Consider the following 17,340-nt stretch of genomic DNA (forward strand, 5'->3'; position numbering starts at 1 on the left):
CACTGAGAAGCTAAAGCCACTTCCACATGAGTTCGATTCCCACCTGCCCCGGAGGTGACCACATGGCGTGGCAGACCTCTCCTAATCCGCCTGCTGCTCCCCTCAGCAGTGTACTTCGTGGATCTGCCTGTTCTGCTCCCCACCCTATCTCTGGTGAAGCCTCTCACCACCTCTGAGCCTCTGGCCTGTACCCCAGTTCTGTATGCACAAATAAATAAATCTTTAAAAAAAAAATACCTATCCAATCACAGAATTGGGTAACTCCATCTTCCTTTCTTCCATCTGTGTATTTTCAGTGAATTCCAAAATCCCTTTTAGGGCACAACATGTATACTTCACAGGAGGATCATAATAAGGTTTTTTTTTAATGAGTAAATTATATTTACTTCAAAATACCCTACTCATTCATTTTTACCCAATTTCATATGTTCCAGCAAGACATAAATCCACTATTTTTCCTCAAATTTATTTAGTTCTAGTTTCACTTTTTCAGATATATTTCACAATTTTCCTTTCATAAATTTATTTCCCTTCTTATTTTTTACCATGTCATTATTTATACAATGAATTTACATTTAAAAATTTTTATTTTTGAGTGTTACTCCTCTTAAACAATGAAAAATCTCTGATTTATAATATACTAATCTCAAAACGAACTCATTTATGTTTACATATGTATACACACACACATAAATTATATATATATAACATATATATATACACATATATCTACTGACAAAGCTAGTAAATATAGAAAATCGTGTTAAAATGCACCACACAAATCAGTTTTTAATTTTACAATAATAAATCTTGATTCATCTCTAGAATCCTATTCCATTGTCATTTAAAGCCATTTCTAACCTGTGCAAATACCTTGTTCTCAAAATTACTGTGCCCAAACTACATAAACTATCAGTAGTAAAATTAGTACAAATCCTTTCCCTTCCTCAAACTTCCATTAAACTTGATTACCATATACTCTTATTGCTGTAGTCAAAATCCATGCTGAATATAACTTTATACCTCCTCAAATTACTAGATTATGACACATACCCCTCAGGCTTATAACTGCTTCATTCATTTTCTGTAATTTATTTATTTCCTCATTGCTCTTCACAGAAATTCAAATCCAATAGTAGACAAAATAATTCAATTCTTTTTCTCATTTTTGCTAACTCTAGATCAGTTGGCTAGGTCAAATAACTCTTGATTTTTAGATACATTTAAATTCCATCTACTTCCTAGTCTTCAAAATAGCCGAGCATTATTCTTGTCAAGCACAGAATATAATCAGAGCAACTTAATTTGCCACTCTTATCAAGTATCTATACCAATTAATGAGAAAGTTACCAATAACTACATAAAGCAAAACTAACCACCTACACTTCCAGACAAAATTTGTTTTATATAAACTTTGAGCCAGTGAAAGAGCATCTTCTTGTTGAAAGACTGACATTTCTTCCCCCAAAAGTTAACACTTTGAGCTTTTAAGGAATTACCCCATCTGCTTTATTTTATATAATTTCTGATAGAGATTTTTATAAAAATACACTGTATATAATTCTGGCAACCCCCACCCCACCCCCCCAAGTAGCAAAAATGGAGTATTATGCAGCCACAAACAAGACTTGGGACAGAAAGCTAGAAGCTAGTCTAAGCAATACCACCAGATATCAAAGTATAGACCAACAAAGATAACTAAAATATCAAAGATATTTCTGTCTGAGCAGACAGAAGTGACAGAGCTCAGCAATCTTTTAAAATCACATTTACTACAAATTAATATAAAACATAAGTAAACCAAGAAGTCATAAGAAATTCAAGTCAAATGCTGTTAAAAACTAAACTTTTCACTTACAGGACACTTTTAGTCAGTCTTTTAGAAATAGTCTATTTCTAATGGGGGGGGCGGATTAATAAACAATTGAAAATAGGAAACTCACATGCCAGAGTCTAATTTGAATTTGAATTTCTGCTCCCACACTAAAAGACAACAACTAGAGTGAGAATGAATTCGTCCTGGCTCCACTTGACTGTATTTCCTATGGATAGAAAAATATACATAGAGCTATGTTTTTAATCAGTTTTTTTTTTTTTTGCAAATTATATCAGTTAATTTTTCTAAAGAGCACTGAGGTTGTTAACCTCTTAAAACTTTACACTTTGGCCTTTTAAGAAACTTATTCCATCTACTTTATTTTAAATAATTTCTGATATATACTTTTATAAGAACATGCTCTAATTCTGTCCCCCAAACAAAGGAAGACACTATGGAGTATTTTGTAGCCATAAAATGAAATGCCATAATTTTTTCAACAAAATGGTGGTAGTCTAAGAGAATTATGTGTAAAGCACATCAGAACAAGAAAAACAAATACTGCATTCACATACCAGATAATTCAATAATATAAAGTACTTTTAAAAGTCAGTGTACATTAACAAATACCACAAGAGATCTAAGGTTAAGAGAGAGTGGGGAGGGAAAGGCACAAAGGGATATACGGGATGGTGATAGAGTTAAAAAACAAAACAAAACAAAAATCCTGCCCTGGTATTAAGTCTTTGAAAATGAAGTACATCTTCTTTCTTCCAAAATGGCTTAATACCTAGGGCTCATGTATTATAGAGAATAAGATGCAATAATAATTCTTTGAACAAATGACTAAAAAGAACAGCCAACTTTCTTTCTCACCTACCACTCACTCCTCTTCCCATGCACTTGGTTATCGTCCTACCATACTACTGAAATACCCCTTTCCTCTTCCATGGCCAAATAGTGGCTACCTTATACCCATCTTCTCTTGGACCTCTCTGTACATCAGATAATGGTTCAATCACTCAATAAACATCAACTGGGTCTTCATGTTCTCCCTACAAAATCCCTACCCAAGCCTCTAATTTAATGTTTCCAATAAAGTAAATTCAGTTTTCATGGGGCAAATAAGAGCTCCTCAGGTAAAGGTATTTCTCTTAACAATTTTTCTGAATTAAGTCATTCAGCATATACACACCAGATGGTCTTCAGGTAATGTGCTAAACACTAGAAATACAAAACACATATATCAGTACAATATGCTCTTTCTCCTAAGTAAGTTTATAATTTAGCAATAGAAAAAGACAAAAATAAATAAATAAAAGCACAGTAAAACCTCATCTTTTGTACAGAGAGTACAAAAGAACTACAGATAAGAGTACCACAGAAGTATAAAAGAGAAAACCCTTCAACTGGATTTGGTAGGGTAGAAAGGGGTTATCAAGAGGCCTCTAAGAGATGGTGCCAGTTGAGATGATTTGTGGAGCACTCCCATATAAGAGCTGTATATATGAGAGGAAAGGAGTATTATCAACACATTCTCTGTGCTCAGGGAAGTAACATGGCCAATATGGGCAGGGAATAAACCAGTAGGTCTGCTCAGGGAGGAATACGGAGAGAGAAATAATGAAACCATTAAGGTAGAAGAAACTGTGCCATGAAGAATATTAAGAAAGTCGGAAAGCCACTGAATTTAGTGAGATGGGATATTCCACCACTCAACCTGTTTTATGTTCCCTACTAATTCTCAATTATCTGTGTTTGTTCATTTTTGTCCTCTCACTTCTATCTGCATCCCCACCCCTATCCCTTGAAGACTATTTCAGTCACCATTTTTCCAGAACACAGACTAGTGACTGATGGAGAATAACAGTCTTGTTTTACTCCAAATCCATGCTGGAGTAAAGGTATACATGATATCCAATAACAAAAACGGAATTGAACTCTTGAAGCCAACTCTGCCATGACACATAACTGTTTCTGTCCATGCAATCACTCAGGAAAGGTCTGTTGTATGCAATTAGTAGAAAAGACATTAGTATCAAAAGTTTGAACTGTTGACTATCTTGGGTTTACTTCACTAAAAATACTATGTAGAAGATTGAAGAAAACTTAAAAGAGTTTTAAGGAAAGAATGGTTACTGGCAAATCACCACGTATTCATTACTTAGTGATCAAGCAAGATCAATAAAAACAAAACTGTTTTCAGACAATATGGATGTTTCCAGACCCTTCGCATGAGCAATTTTAATGAAGTGGTAGGACCACAAATCAAGTAGCTTAAGAAGTAAATGAAAAATCAAAAGCCATTAATCAGATGGCTGTAAGAAAAAAAAGAAATATAGGCTTAAAAGGAGGTGTTTGTAAATATGTTTTTAAAGGTGGAAGAGACTTAAACATGTTTACAGGCAGGAAGAAGCGGAGAAGAGACAATGATTACTATAGCAAGATGTCTTAGAAGACATTACTGTACAGACAGAAATAGCTCCTACACTAAGACTAGGAACAGAAAACAATGGGTGTGAATACAGATTACCTCTGAAGCTGCCTAGAAAGAACGTTAAGGTTTCAGATACCATTTTCTTCAGAGAAGGAGTCCCTGGGAATACAATGATGAATAAAAAGACAACTTCCCCTTTTAACAGGGTTATGGCCAAATAAGGAATTCAAGTCAGAAAGAGCAAAAACCTAGGGTGTATGTGAATAGTGACACAAATCCCCTCAATGTGAGTTTTTTTTCTAAGCCATTTTAAGGAGCATTTAATTGTCAGGGCTTTTGAACATAGGTTCCAGAATAGAAAATGGCATGCTCTTATTAGTACAAAACTTCTGGTCATTCAAATGTATTATACATACAAACATCCTCTCTCATCATTTATTAAAATTTGGCTAGAGAAAACAAGACTGTTATTCTCCAGAAAAGCTCTTTACTCAAAACTTATTCAACATATATTTTTATTCCACTAGTTTTTCCAAGGTGGCTTTATGAGAATCATCTGGGATATGCTGGGAATTCTAGCTGATTCTCATAAACAAGTTTTGGTACCAATGACTTCCTACGGGATACTGAAACCACTAAACTGCCTAATTTCTAGCTAGAAATTCAGCTGAAGCACCATTGCTCCAGTTTTGGACTAGCTAGCTAACATGTTTCAAAGCACTATAACTATGTTTCCTTGTGTGCCCATTATATTTCAAATTTACTACTATTCAAATATCTTTATCACTGCAGTCCCTAGGCTAATACTAACTAATTAACAAATATGAGTTAAATTAATATCTATAATTAATATAGATATTATATCTATAATTAATACAGATATTAATATCTATAATTAATATCTATAATTAATATCTATAATTAATAAATTACTTTGAGTGAAACCTCAAAGTAAAATGAAAATCCTATACAAGTGGAACTGTAAGCCACCCATATACCCTTTTCCATCTTTGCTCTTAATTCTGAGTTCCGTGTCCACCATACCAATGAGCTTTCATTCTCTATGGTCCACAATAAATGTTCAATACAAATCATCCAACACAAAAGTAATGTTACCTATAAAATGTTCTTTTGACTTACTATTTAAACAGTACAAAGAATACAAACAGGAAACTCATTAAACTGAGATATCCTCTTAACTTTAAATATTCAAAGTAATTCAGAAGCATACTAATCCCCGAATTATATACGTCAACTGGACTCTCAAAGATTTTCACGTGGCAGGAGATGACTGTTTTAACACAATACACATTTTCTCAGATGTTAGTGTTAATACACCATGACTAACACACAGAAATCTACCAGACCTTTAACAGCCAAACCCCTTAAACTGCACAAACTATTGTTTCACAAAGATGCTTCAGGGTTTCCACAAATACTTACTCATGTACAGATACACTGCTCCTGCAAAATCTCAAAGTAAATTGCAAAAGCACTGAGAACACTTTGTATGGTGCCTGGCACATAGTCATAGTAAAAAAACTCAATAAATTATAGCTATTTTTATCCAGGAACCTTAATTTCAAACTGCTGTGCTTGTTCAAGAAGCTTTTTTTCTCACCACATACCAGACTCTACATTCCAAAAGCGTCTGACACTCTCACCATTCTATCTACTTTGCCTCCCTGAGAGAGGGCACGTAGAGTATTTAATTCGTATTTGCTAATGAACACATTTAATGTCAAGTGACTCTCAAAAACAACCAAGTGTACACACAGGCTTTTAAAAACAAATGGACTTTGTTTTTAGGTGCTGTTTTAAATGAACTATAGTGCTTCTCAAATTGATTTCTGGCTCTTTAAAATTATCAATCAAAATAAAAGATATAAAAGCACAGGCAGAAATTTCTCCCCCAAGAATTACCAGCTTAGAAAACACAATTCTAAACAATAAAGTGTTATTAAATAGCTGGGTAAGACAGGACATCTAAATTTCACTGGGTCTTAGTAATCTTATTATATAAGAAATGAAACACTAGCAGTCACCCATAATTTACACCAACAAAATTCTTAATCATTTTCATTCTGTATTTCCCCATTATACATTTTAAAATTTGCAATCCTAGTGTACAAATAATTTCATTTTCTACTCTTTACAATAAGAACTGCCATAACAAACTTGATCAAGCCCTTAACCAACATCAGAGAAGTATTTAATTTGTGCTTATAGCTATGAAAACATAATGTTGGCAATATATTCTAGAAGGCCACAAGATGGTGATGTTGCTCCATAAATGTACCTTTAAAAAAACTAAAGAAATGATAATTTTCTTCCATGGCCAACTAAGGGATATACAAATCATGACATTATAGTGTGGAAGAAAATATATTCATAAAATTCAGCAGCAATTATCCTAATCAACAAGTTAAAAGTTACACAGTTCTTAAAAACTAAGCACAGTACTTTGGCACCATTTCTTTTATCACATTCATCTTTCTTCCTAAGGTCATAATTTAAAAATGAAGCATATTTTTACTTAACATATATTAACTTTATTTTTCTATCCTAATTAAGGGAAATGGTTCCTATATCTGTTATTAATTTATTTTTAATCTCAACTGTAATCCCCGTGGGTTTCCCATCACCGAGTCACCCGTGTACCATCACCATAGTCCCGTGCACTTCCCTCCCTATATCTGTTTTAAAAGAACTGATATTAACATTCATTTATGTAAATAAGAGAACAGGACCAAAATGGCATCACTAACAAGTTTTCTTTTCCAATTTGCTGTATTTTCAGTCTTCTAATATGAAAAATTGTTTGCAATGACAAAATACTAAAACTTCAAAAAAAAATTTTTTCTAGTTATTTTTCTGCAATGCCTTAATAAATCTCAGTAGAGAACAAGTTTCCCACTCCTGTACTATATATCAATTAACAAAGTAAATTTCAAATACCATCTTAAAACTTTAATCTTTTCAAATCACTTAAGTCAACATATTTAAAAAAAAAGTGTGTAAACACTTCTAGGCAGAAGATAAAAATAATGAAGCAGGGCCCTCACTGGTGGCGCAGCAGGTTAAAGCACAGCACTAAGAAGGTAAAGCCACTTCAGCATGAGTTTGATCCCCGCCCTGGAAGTGATCCATATGACCTGGCATATGTACTTTATCAGTGTACTGGCAGTGTACTTCATCAGTCTGCCTGTTCTGCTCCCCACTCTGTCTCTGGTGAATCCTCTCACCTCCCCTGCACTTCTGCCCTGTAACCCCCAGTTCTGTATGCATAAATAAATCTTTAAAAAAAAAATGAAGCATAATTAATTGAGACCACGTGCAATTACAAGGGGTGTCTAAGTGACACAGACACAATCTTAAATTTGGAATCTGAGTTACGTCTCTAACTTCAGAAATAATAACAATGGCCACTTCCTGGGCTCCTACTATTTGAATCATATTAACAAAAAAGGTATCCCTAATGTTATCACTTACCACCCTTTAGAGTTATTCTTCTTAGTAACAGATGATGAAAATTAGTTTTCAGGCATGAAATTGCCCAGGGCTACAAAACTATTTAAAGTTGGGATTATGAATTCAGATTTGTTAAATTGAACTCGATGTTCTTTTCGCTGTCATTGCATCCCAAATACAGCACAAGAAATGCTGAGCTAAACCCATGTCTTAAAATTAGCAGTTTGCTACATCACTCTTATGTTATTATTCCCCTCTTTTATCACTTAAAAGTGAAGCAAGGCCCTCCCTGGTGGTGCAGCGGGTTAAAGCACAGCACTGAGAATCTAAAGCCGCTTCCTCATGAGTTCGATTCCCGCCTGCCCCAGAGGTGACCACATGGCGTGGCAGACCTCTCCTGACCCGCCCGCTGCTCCCCTCAGCAGTGTACTTCATCGATCTGCCTGTTCTGTTCCCCGCTCTGTCTCTGGTGAAGCCTCTCACCGCCCCTGAGCCTCTGGCCTGTACCCCAGTTCTGTATGCACAAATCAAATAAAATCTTTAAAAAAAAAAAAAAAGTGAAGCAAGTTCACAGGGCGATGGTTATATGGGGCTTTTAAGCTTGTTATTGAAAATAAGTTAAACTTGAGAAAGTAAAGTTGAGAAAGAGCAAGTTATCCAAAAAAGACAATGTGTAAAAGTATAACTGCATTAACAATGAAGGAGGTAAGCTATTGGGACTGTGTTTAATAAATCACTTCTATGTATTCTGGGAAAGAGATCCCAAATAACACATTCTTACTTTACGAAGATTGTGCTTCATATCATTATATTATGTACAATCTCTATTTCAAAATGACACAAACACTTACATGAACAGCCACTTGTTTTAAAGGGTGGCATTTTAATACTTGAGTATATCGGTCATAATTTTTTCCTCTAAATCCAATTTCAAACATTGTACTGTTTTTCAATTACATATATAGTATTTGCTACAATTCAGGAAGCAGCAGAAAGTACAGTCATGAAAGCTTGGAGCTGAAGCTGGGTCTGAGAGAGGATTAAGAGACATTAAGCTTCTTAGTAACAAGTCAAACCCAGGCCTGCTAACTTGGCTAGTACGCACCGCATCGCACCAGTCACTAGGCTATCAATACCCAAAATTACATGCACCCCAAAACATTTTCTGATTGTTTCTAAATACATCTATAAGATAAAGACACTAATGCAGTTTTATGAAAGAGAAAAGGATGTTGCCAGAATCTGGAATATGGAAGGTGCCAAATAGGAGTTAATTTTCTATAGCCCTCCTATCACCATCATTCCAGCCAAGATTCATTTACTCTGAGACAGAGCCTCTCCAATACTTTTCTACCATACTTTCACAATAATAGAGAGGATAGCAGGTTAAGACATTTCAGTTACATGGCTTTGCTACAAAATGAAACATCTCACATATGCAGAAGGAACAGATCAAAACTGTTTTTTTAAGAACCCATAACTGTGTTTTTAAGAGCTTGAAGACAACACCACTAAGTTTTTTGTCTTGAATACACAATTTCAAGATATGTAAAAACTACTCAAGAAACACAGTAATTTATTATTTACAAATACTTTTCCTAAGAGTTTTAAAGCAGAATGCTAAGACACTTTCATCATTTGTTATCCAAAATACACAGAAACTGTCCAAAGGCAGGTTATCAACAGAAAAGGTAAAAATTTTACTCCTAAAATAAAGTAATCCTTCTAAGTTTAAGGTAAATAAAAGTACATTCCTAATCCATAAATCCATAAAAGTACACATTCCTAATCCATAAATCCAGCACCCAAACAAACTCTATAAAGCTTTAAATTACTTCATGAGCCATGTGGTGGCAGAATGTGGACTACCGGCGAACTCATTTGGCAGCAAAATCTCATCATATGTGTGGCTAGGGAACTCACTTTTCATTAATGTTTCATTACTTAAACATTTACCAAACAAGATATAGGGTACTGCTCTAGACTTCATTATACATAACAGTGTATGCAATATACTAACTTTCTAAAACTGAAATGAAAATTAATTCTGAAATAAATCTGACATCAATGATAAATTATGATGAATCCATTCCAGCAAATATTTACTAAATACCAAAACAAAGGGTTAAGTCACAATATAAATCTATGAATTGGACATTATTATTTTTTCCACTTTATATCTTAAAGGCCGAGTTTACATATGATAAAACTAGAGGTTAGTCTAAGATTGACTTGACCTAATCAAGATCACTTAACCAATGAACAAGTACAAGAACTCAAATGTAAGTTTGTCTTACCTAAGTTCTTAAATGACCAGCACTTTAAAGGAAAATTAAGTAAAAAAAAAGTAAAACAAGTTACAGTTAACAGTTTTTGAGCATTCATTTCTAAACATCCATTATATTTCACAGTTAAAAGACAAAGAGATGAGGTTATAATTATTTTCTCCCCCAAAGAATGGGCCACAACATTAGTGAAAACAAAATATCCTCAAGCAAACGCCAACCAACCCTTTCCAGCCAAATTTTTAAAGAATCATGGGTTTGCTTTGCATTTTTTTATGACAAAATGTACTGACAATAAAAATATAGTTGACAGAAACACAGTCAATTTTTAAATATCCCAAATTTTAAAGATCTGCTGTTCCAATGAAATATAGTCAAGGACTGAATAAGGTTTAAGTAACACAGACACAGGCTGCCAGCACTGCTGTCCTAAGCAAAATTAAAGAAAATAAGTTTTTATTGATCAATTGAAAATTAAAAACATTCCTACTGACTCCTCCCAAGTCACTGCCCTATGTTAAATAATAGTTTTCCCACACAAGAGAAAATCACAGTACTGTTCAACCAACTTTCTACTCCGAAACGCAAACTCCAAACCAAGTAAACACTTGAATCAAAATCTCTTTTTGAGAAGCTTCTTTGAGCTAACTGAAAGGCAACTATAGCACCAAATAGTCACAATATCGAACTTAACAGTTTGAGTGGTTTTGTTTGTTTGTTTAAGAGATGTCTTCCAAAGAACCTCTTTTGTAGAAATATGGGGAAATTTCTGAAAAAGGATGCCTGATAAATGACTCTATAGTCATTCTCCTATTTCTTACTGTAATCATTCTGTATCTGGTTTCTATCGTTAATTTGAATTAAGTTCTTGGCAATTACGTTAAGCCTCTTAAAATATCTGAAAGGTTCAGATGCTATATTTTCCTTTGTACTTACTGGCTTGTCAAAAGGTCATGCATGACACATCTTTGCATAGAAAACAGAAAAATATGCAATAACTTTTCCAACAACCCAATATATGTGTGTGTTTAATGACACTAACTAAAATATGATCTAAAAGAACATAAGAACTCCAAATTACTCTTTGGTTCCTACCAACAATCCTCAAAAGGATGTCTATAAAATCATCTAGAATACATGCTAAAAATGGAAATTTTTAACTCCTCTAGCAAGGACCGTACCCCAGATCTCAAGGAGTATTCAAGAAACTACAAGTTTAATAAATATCCCAGGTGACTATAATGAAAGCACTGTATTTTGACAACAGTGGTCAATACTGCATTTTATCTACTGATGGTGCTAACAAGTTCTTGTTTCCAGAATGCACAGTTAAATAAAACAGGTGATAAAAGGCCAGCCATGTTGAGTAAGGATTTTTCTCAGATTCATTCTTAGCATTTTAACAACTCATTTATTTAAGAGGTGAGATGTAATAGGCAGCTCAGCTCACAGAAAAGTGGATTTTCAGCTTCTTAATAATAACGAATTAAGAACATTAAATTCAATTAAAAGGACCATCTTTCTGCATGAAAACAACTTCAATTAATACTTACAAAGATTTAGGAAGAGGATATTCTTTATCTTTTACAGAAAAAGAAGTTTCAGTCAACAATGTTATTAAGCAGGACTGATAAAACATCAGTTCTGCCTGAGTTAGCTATGATTCTTAACCTATATACCAGAATGCCTCAGATTCTTAAGTTTCAAGAGTGGAACAATGCCATTTCATTTACCTCTCACATAAAATATATCCTAATTTATAAAAGCAAGTTCATTTAACAAATTCTTGACTCCACAGTAACTATATACACCCAAAGAGTAGTACATCTTGGCAAGATGAAGTTACTATATGACCACAAATTTGACTCAGTCAAATCAGGACTGAGTAGTTCACTTCCACCCATCCTAATTAATCATAATTATAGGTATGCAAAAAAGCTATCAAAAAAAGTTTTCCTTATTTAAATAAGAAGCTATCACACCTACAATTCTGTTAATGCTAGCACATTTTTATTTGTATTTTTTATTTTTTTAAAGATTTATTTACTTATGCATACAGAACTGGGGTATAGGCCAGAGGTGCAGGAGTGGTGAGAGGATTCACCAGAGACAGAGTGGGGTGCAGAACAGGCAGATGGACGAAGTACACTGCTGAGGGGAGCAGCGGGCGGGTCAGAAGAGGTCTGCCACACCATGTGGGTCACCTCTGGGGCAGAATCGAACTCATGCTGAAGTGGCGTTACCTTCTTAGTGCTGTGCTTTAACCCGCTACACCACCAGGGAGGGCCATTGCTAGCATATTTTTAAACTGCCCAAGTTACTCAGGGAAGGGAAGAGATTCACACACAAAAAAAAAAAAAAAAAAAAAACACTAACATAATTACATAATTCTGTTGCTTTCTTTGTATCATAGACTGTCCTATTTATAAAAATTCATGTTTCTCAGTGTATTCAATCACCAAACTCCTTCCCACAACAGTGAACATATTATCCTCAGAAATTTGCAAAGGTTGCAGGAGCCCTTTTTAAAATGTACAAGAAATACTTCAAAGTTCTTAAATTACACCTGAATTCTTGAAATACACTGATCCATTATTCTTACTCAGAAACTTTAAAGTAATGATGAAATATTCATTTTCTTCATCCCAGTTAGCCATAACATAAATAACTTGAAGGAGAAAAGATCCCACAGAAACTAAGGTATGGTGAGAAAATCCTAGCCAGCAGTCAATGAATCTACTTGAATCTGGATAGAATGAGAATTGCCATACTCTTCATACTTCCCTAAGGAAGGGGATTATTATAAAGACTACTTTTAAGGTAGAGTGGTTTATCCCATCCTTTTTCAAGACGCTGAAAACAGAAAATATGACTTATGAAGCAACAAACTGCTCAAGATTAGTCAAGGCCCGAGCGAGTGGCCAAAGGGCTTTACTACCCGAGGTCTCACTTGCAAACATAAAGGCTAAGGGGATCAACCTCTGCCTGCCAATGCCCATTCTCTGTCTAAGTTGCTGAGAACCTTTGTGTCTAACCCAATTTGTGAGGTTGGTAAATCAGTTTGGAGCATCCTGGGCAATGGGTGCTGTACCCCACTGCACTCAACTAAGAAAGTCAAACCTTTTGTGGCAGCAAATTAGGTCAACCACAAAGGTCTAAATTCTCTCTCTTCTATCCAAGAATAGTGTCAGCTATTTCCATCTGTGTAATAAGCCAAACATGCTATCATTTGCACTTTAGACTTATTGTCCTTCTCATAGGCCTAGGCTCAAAAGTACTAAAAGTACAAGGCAGCCTAACTCTCAACTTCCAAACAAGTTTTCCAAAAGCCCTATTCTAATGAGTATAGCTATGTGATATATTCCTGGGATTCACACACATCTACATCTAGTTCTTTCCTCTTGTTGAGTCTGAGGGGAACTTCTGACTTGCTTTAACCAACACAATGGCAGAACTGGTGCTATGCAGCCCTCCCAGGTGGCACAAGGGGTTAAAGCACAGCACTATGAAGCAATCCACAGCAACTGCAGCACAAGTTCGATTCCCAGCCAGGGAGGTGACCCCCCATGGCATGGCAGACCTCTCTTGTCTCACCCATTGCTTCCCCTCAGTAGTATGTTTTAGTCAATCTGCCTGTTCTGTTCCCCACTCTGTCTCTCGTGAATCCTCTCACCTCCACCCCTATGGCCTTGTGTGCATAAACAAATCTTAAAAAAAGAAATAGTTCTATGCACCACTTCTTGAGCCTATGCCTCCAGAAAGCCCCTTGCCTCTGTTTTTTACAAACAGAGCCAGTGAGCATGTACCCAGATGAAATGCCAGCTGAATGCAGCGACAGAGTGGCCACCAGCAGACCCAGCAAACTGCTAAAATGAGTTCAGCCTAGGATAACAAAATTGTAAGCCAAAAAAAACCCACATACACACCACTGTTTTGTCAATTAGTTTTAGAATTATTACATAGCAATAAACAAAGCCAATGTTCACCTGGTTCCTTGGGTTTCTGCATAATTTGTTCAAACCTCAGAGAAAAGGAAGACTATAAATAATTATAACCACAAGCATCCATATAATCTCAGCAGATAAAATCTGTATTCTTCTTTCTTCAGTGGCTTTACTAAATAAAAAGCACTGAAACCCCAACACCCAGGTCAAAGCTGACATGTAGGTGTGCCAGTTTGCATCAGGAATAATAGGCCTTTAAAAGATGTCAAGTCAAATGCTAGTTTTCCTTAAAACTTAGGATATATCTCACATGATTTTCATAATATATCCCCAAAACAAGTGTCTACTGTGCAAACTTAAAGTGTATATACTAAGTGTTTTTTTTTAATTGTAAAACTTTCTTTTTAAATGATAAGACTTTATGTAATGACAAAAATCATGCCATGTTTTTAGAGATCAGATCCTGGTTTATATACTCCAAAAATACAAATTTTCACACTGGACTTTTATAGAAAGACAAAACTCATCTGGAAAATCAATAAATTTTCAAAATGAAATTAATAGTTGTATTTCACCTTCATAGGAGGATAACTATTTTGTAGTATTTATAAAAACTTCAAAATTATCTGCCCAAATCACTGCAGTAAGACTACCATCATAACACAAAGCAGGAAATAGACACGTTTCGAACTAGACAGTACAAAACACTATTCAAAACAGGAAATTCAAAGTCTTCACATATAGCCAAGTTACATTTCTAGTGTCGATGAAGATCAGTACAAAACGATGGGTTTTAGCTCTAGTTCTAATTTTAGCTACTTAACTAGGCATACAAATTGCATTAAGTCTATGCAAGTGAAGTGATAAAGTACATATAATCATCATGAAGAAAATGTTAAATGCTATACAATACTCTTCTAAAGTCAGTGAGAGTTAAAACATCATCTATGTATGTGCTTTCGTTAGACATTTTCTCCACTAAGTATTAATAACTAGTTCCTTCAACACTACTATAAAATCCAATTTACTGGTTTTTCAACTGCTTGTAATTATTACATTTTTATTGAAAGTATTAAAAAAGACCCAAGTCCTTCTCATAATTATTGAATCAAAGTTTCCAAAGCTATAAAAATTGTCAAGTAGTAAACCTGTTTCATTTCCCTACCAGGAAGATAATCTTATAGGTGCAGAAAATTCAATTGCTTACTAGTCAAATTATGCTTTAACCGTAAACTATTGAGAATTAGTTATGTAACCCAATTTAAAAATTCATTAACTAGCACCCTGCACTTTATTTTGTGCTTTCACTTTGTACTGGATAAAGGTTTTCTGAATTAAGGAAAGATGTATTATAAAGACAGACATACCTGAATATAAGATAGAGAAAATAAAAGCTCTTGAACTTTTTAGGGGGTGAGCCCCACCCCCTAAAGTGATACAAAGGAAACAAATAAGTTAATAACTGATCCAACATTATCTGCTTTTCATGCACCCAATTCATCTCTTCGCCTTACTAGCGTTCCCGCACATGGAAAACAAGAAAGGTACAGTAAGTCCAAAGAAACTCTAAACCCCAAGAATCACAAGTTAAGTGAAATACCTACTCCTTTTGATGAAGTCTCTTAAAAGCAGTTAACTACATTCAGCTGATGGTAAATCAGTGGCAAACATCTTCTATGCAAGAAACAAAACAATCATTGTCATCACCTCCTGATACCCTTTACCCACTTGCTAATTGAAATACTTAAAGCAAGTCATTTAACCTGAGGCTAGTTTGTTCTACACTAGTACAGCAAATAACACTAGTAAAATTCTCTATATACTATAAATGAAAACACAGTATAAAGAGATCATCTCTAGGCATGTATCTACAGTATGTCTCTACAGTACAGATTCTTACCAGTAACTGGAAGAATCTGAAGGGTCTATTGTTTCAAAAAATTCCCTCAGAAATTCTAAGCATGACTCCCCGCCCAAAGTACTGACTATGGGCTCCCCAGATGAAGTTCAAGTGGTCAATAAACTGCATTAAAACTACAGCCACAAAGCACAGGTGCAGAAAAGAAATTTTGCCAGGTCAGTGTCTTCAGTTTCATCTAGGGCTAGTTGTGCCCAAAGTTGAGAACTACTGCTGTGAAGTGACACACAGATGCTGAATATAAAGCTTCCATATGTTGCTCAAAATGGTACCACTAATTTCCAAACCTGGATTAGAATCTTAGTTATATTTACTTTTTTCATTTTCTCTTCCAAGATCAAATTCTATTAGACTTCCTTCTTCACACTTCTATTACTACCACCACAGTTCAGACCCTTATAACCTATAACCACAACAATAAAGAGATCTTTTTATTTTCTGGTTCTTTCTCTCTACTTCAATTCACAATACATGCTGACGCCAAGTTAGTCCTCTGAAAATAAAGCGTTAATCATTTCATTTTTCAAATATCTGGGAAACCTCTACTACCTACTATTCCCAAGGTCATTAGTCTGGCATGAAAAGCAATCATAAACTGGTCAAAATTTTTACTTCAAGCTTTATCACCATTTATACTGATAAAAATAATTTCTGTTCCACCCAAAAACAAATGCTCTGTGCTCTTTAAATCTCATTTCTTGCTTATGTTGTCTTTCCCAGGCTATCAAATTATAGCCATCCTTTAAAACAAAGGTTTCAGAAACTAGAATCTCTATGAGCTAATCCTCCTAACCCCTAAATAACGTGTAAATTTGACCTCCTCTGAATTTGAAATCTATGATAAACTTAGCTATATTTTAAAAGGCAAATGAGACATTTGTGTATAGTTCTACCTGCCTAACTCATGTGAAGGCACAAAGTGTAATCATCTTTATAGTCCCCCAAATACCTCCCACAGTCATTATTAGCAGTAAAGAGAAAATTCAGTCTTCCGGGGTAAAGATTACTGTTTGAGGGCAGGGACTTTATCTGCTACATTCTCTATCAAGTCAGAGTTCCAAAAAAATATAACCCTTCGTTACTGTTTTTCAAAGCTCTGGTGTTGTAGGACTTACAGCCAACTTTGCATTTCAAAAAAAAAAAAAAGATTATTTGAAATGTTATTTATGCGTAAAGTAATAGCGTTAAGAACTATTACACTTCTCAATTTGAATAACTCCCAACATCTGACCACTAAGTTTTTTAACTTAAAAAAAAATAACTATTTAAAGTGGTAATTTCTAGTTACATTTACTACTTTGTGGCTAAAAACATCTCATATAAATGTCTTTTATTAAGGTGCATTTTTGCTTGTATAATGAACAGATACTTAGCAACGCAGTACATCAGGTATTTCACGAATGGGGGAGGAAGAAGATAACTGTGTATTATCCTTCTCCACTATTACTACCAAAAAAGCATTTTAAAGT

At 34.7% G+C, this 17,340-nt stretch overlaps 1 protein-coding gene across 2 annotated transcripts in view; it reads right to left on the reverse strand.

Moving 5' to 3' along the window:
* WWP1 (WW domain containing E3 ubiquitin protein ligase 1) overlaps positions 1 to 2,017 on the reverse strand; it is a 72,081-nt gene extending 70,064 nt beyond the window's left edge. For both annotated transcript variants that reach the window (XM_004679752.2, XM_012722969.1), the window contains exon 1: positions 1,944 to 2,017. The gene's annotated coding sequence lies outside the window, so the exon portion shown is untranslated. The remainder of the gene's footprint in view (positions 1 to 1,943) is intronic.
* Between the last annotated feature and the right edge of the window lie 15,323 nt (positions 2,018 to 17,340).

Source organism: Condylura cristata, unplaced genomic scaffold, assembly GCF_000260355.1.
Source record: "Condylura cristata isolate star-nosed mole 26May11 unplaced genomic scaffold, ConCri1.0 scaffold00009, whole genome shotgun sequence".
Lineage (NCBI taxonomy): Eukaryota > Metazoa > Chordata > Mammalia > Eulipotyphla > Talpidae > Condylura > Condylura cristata.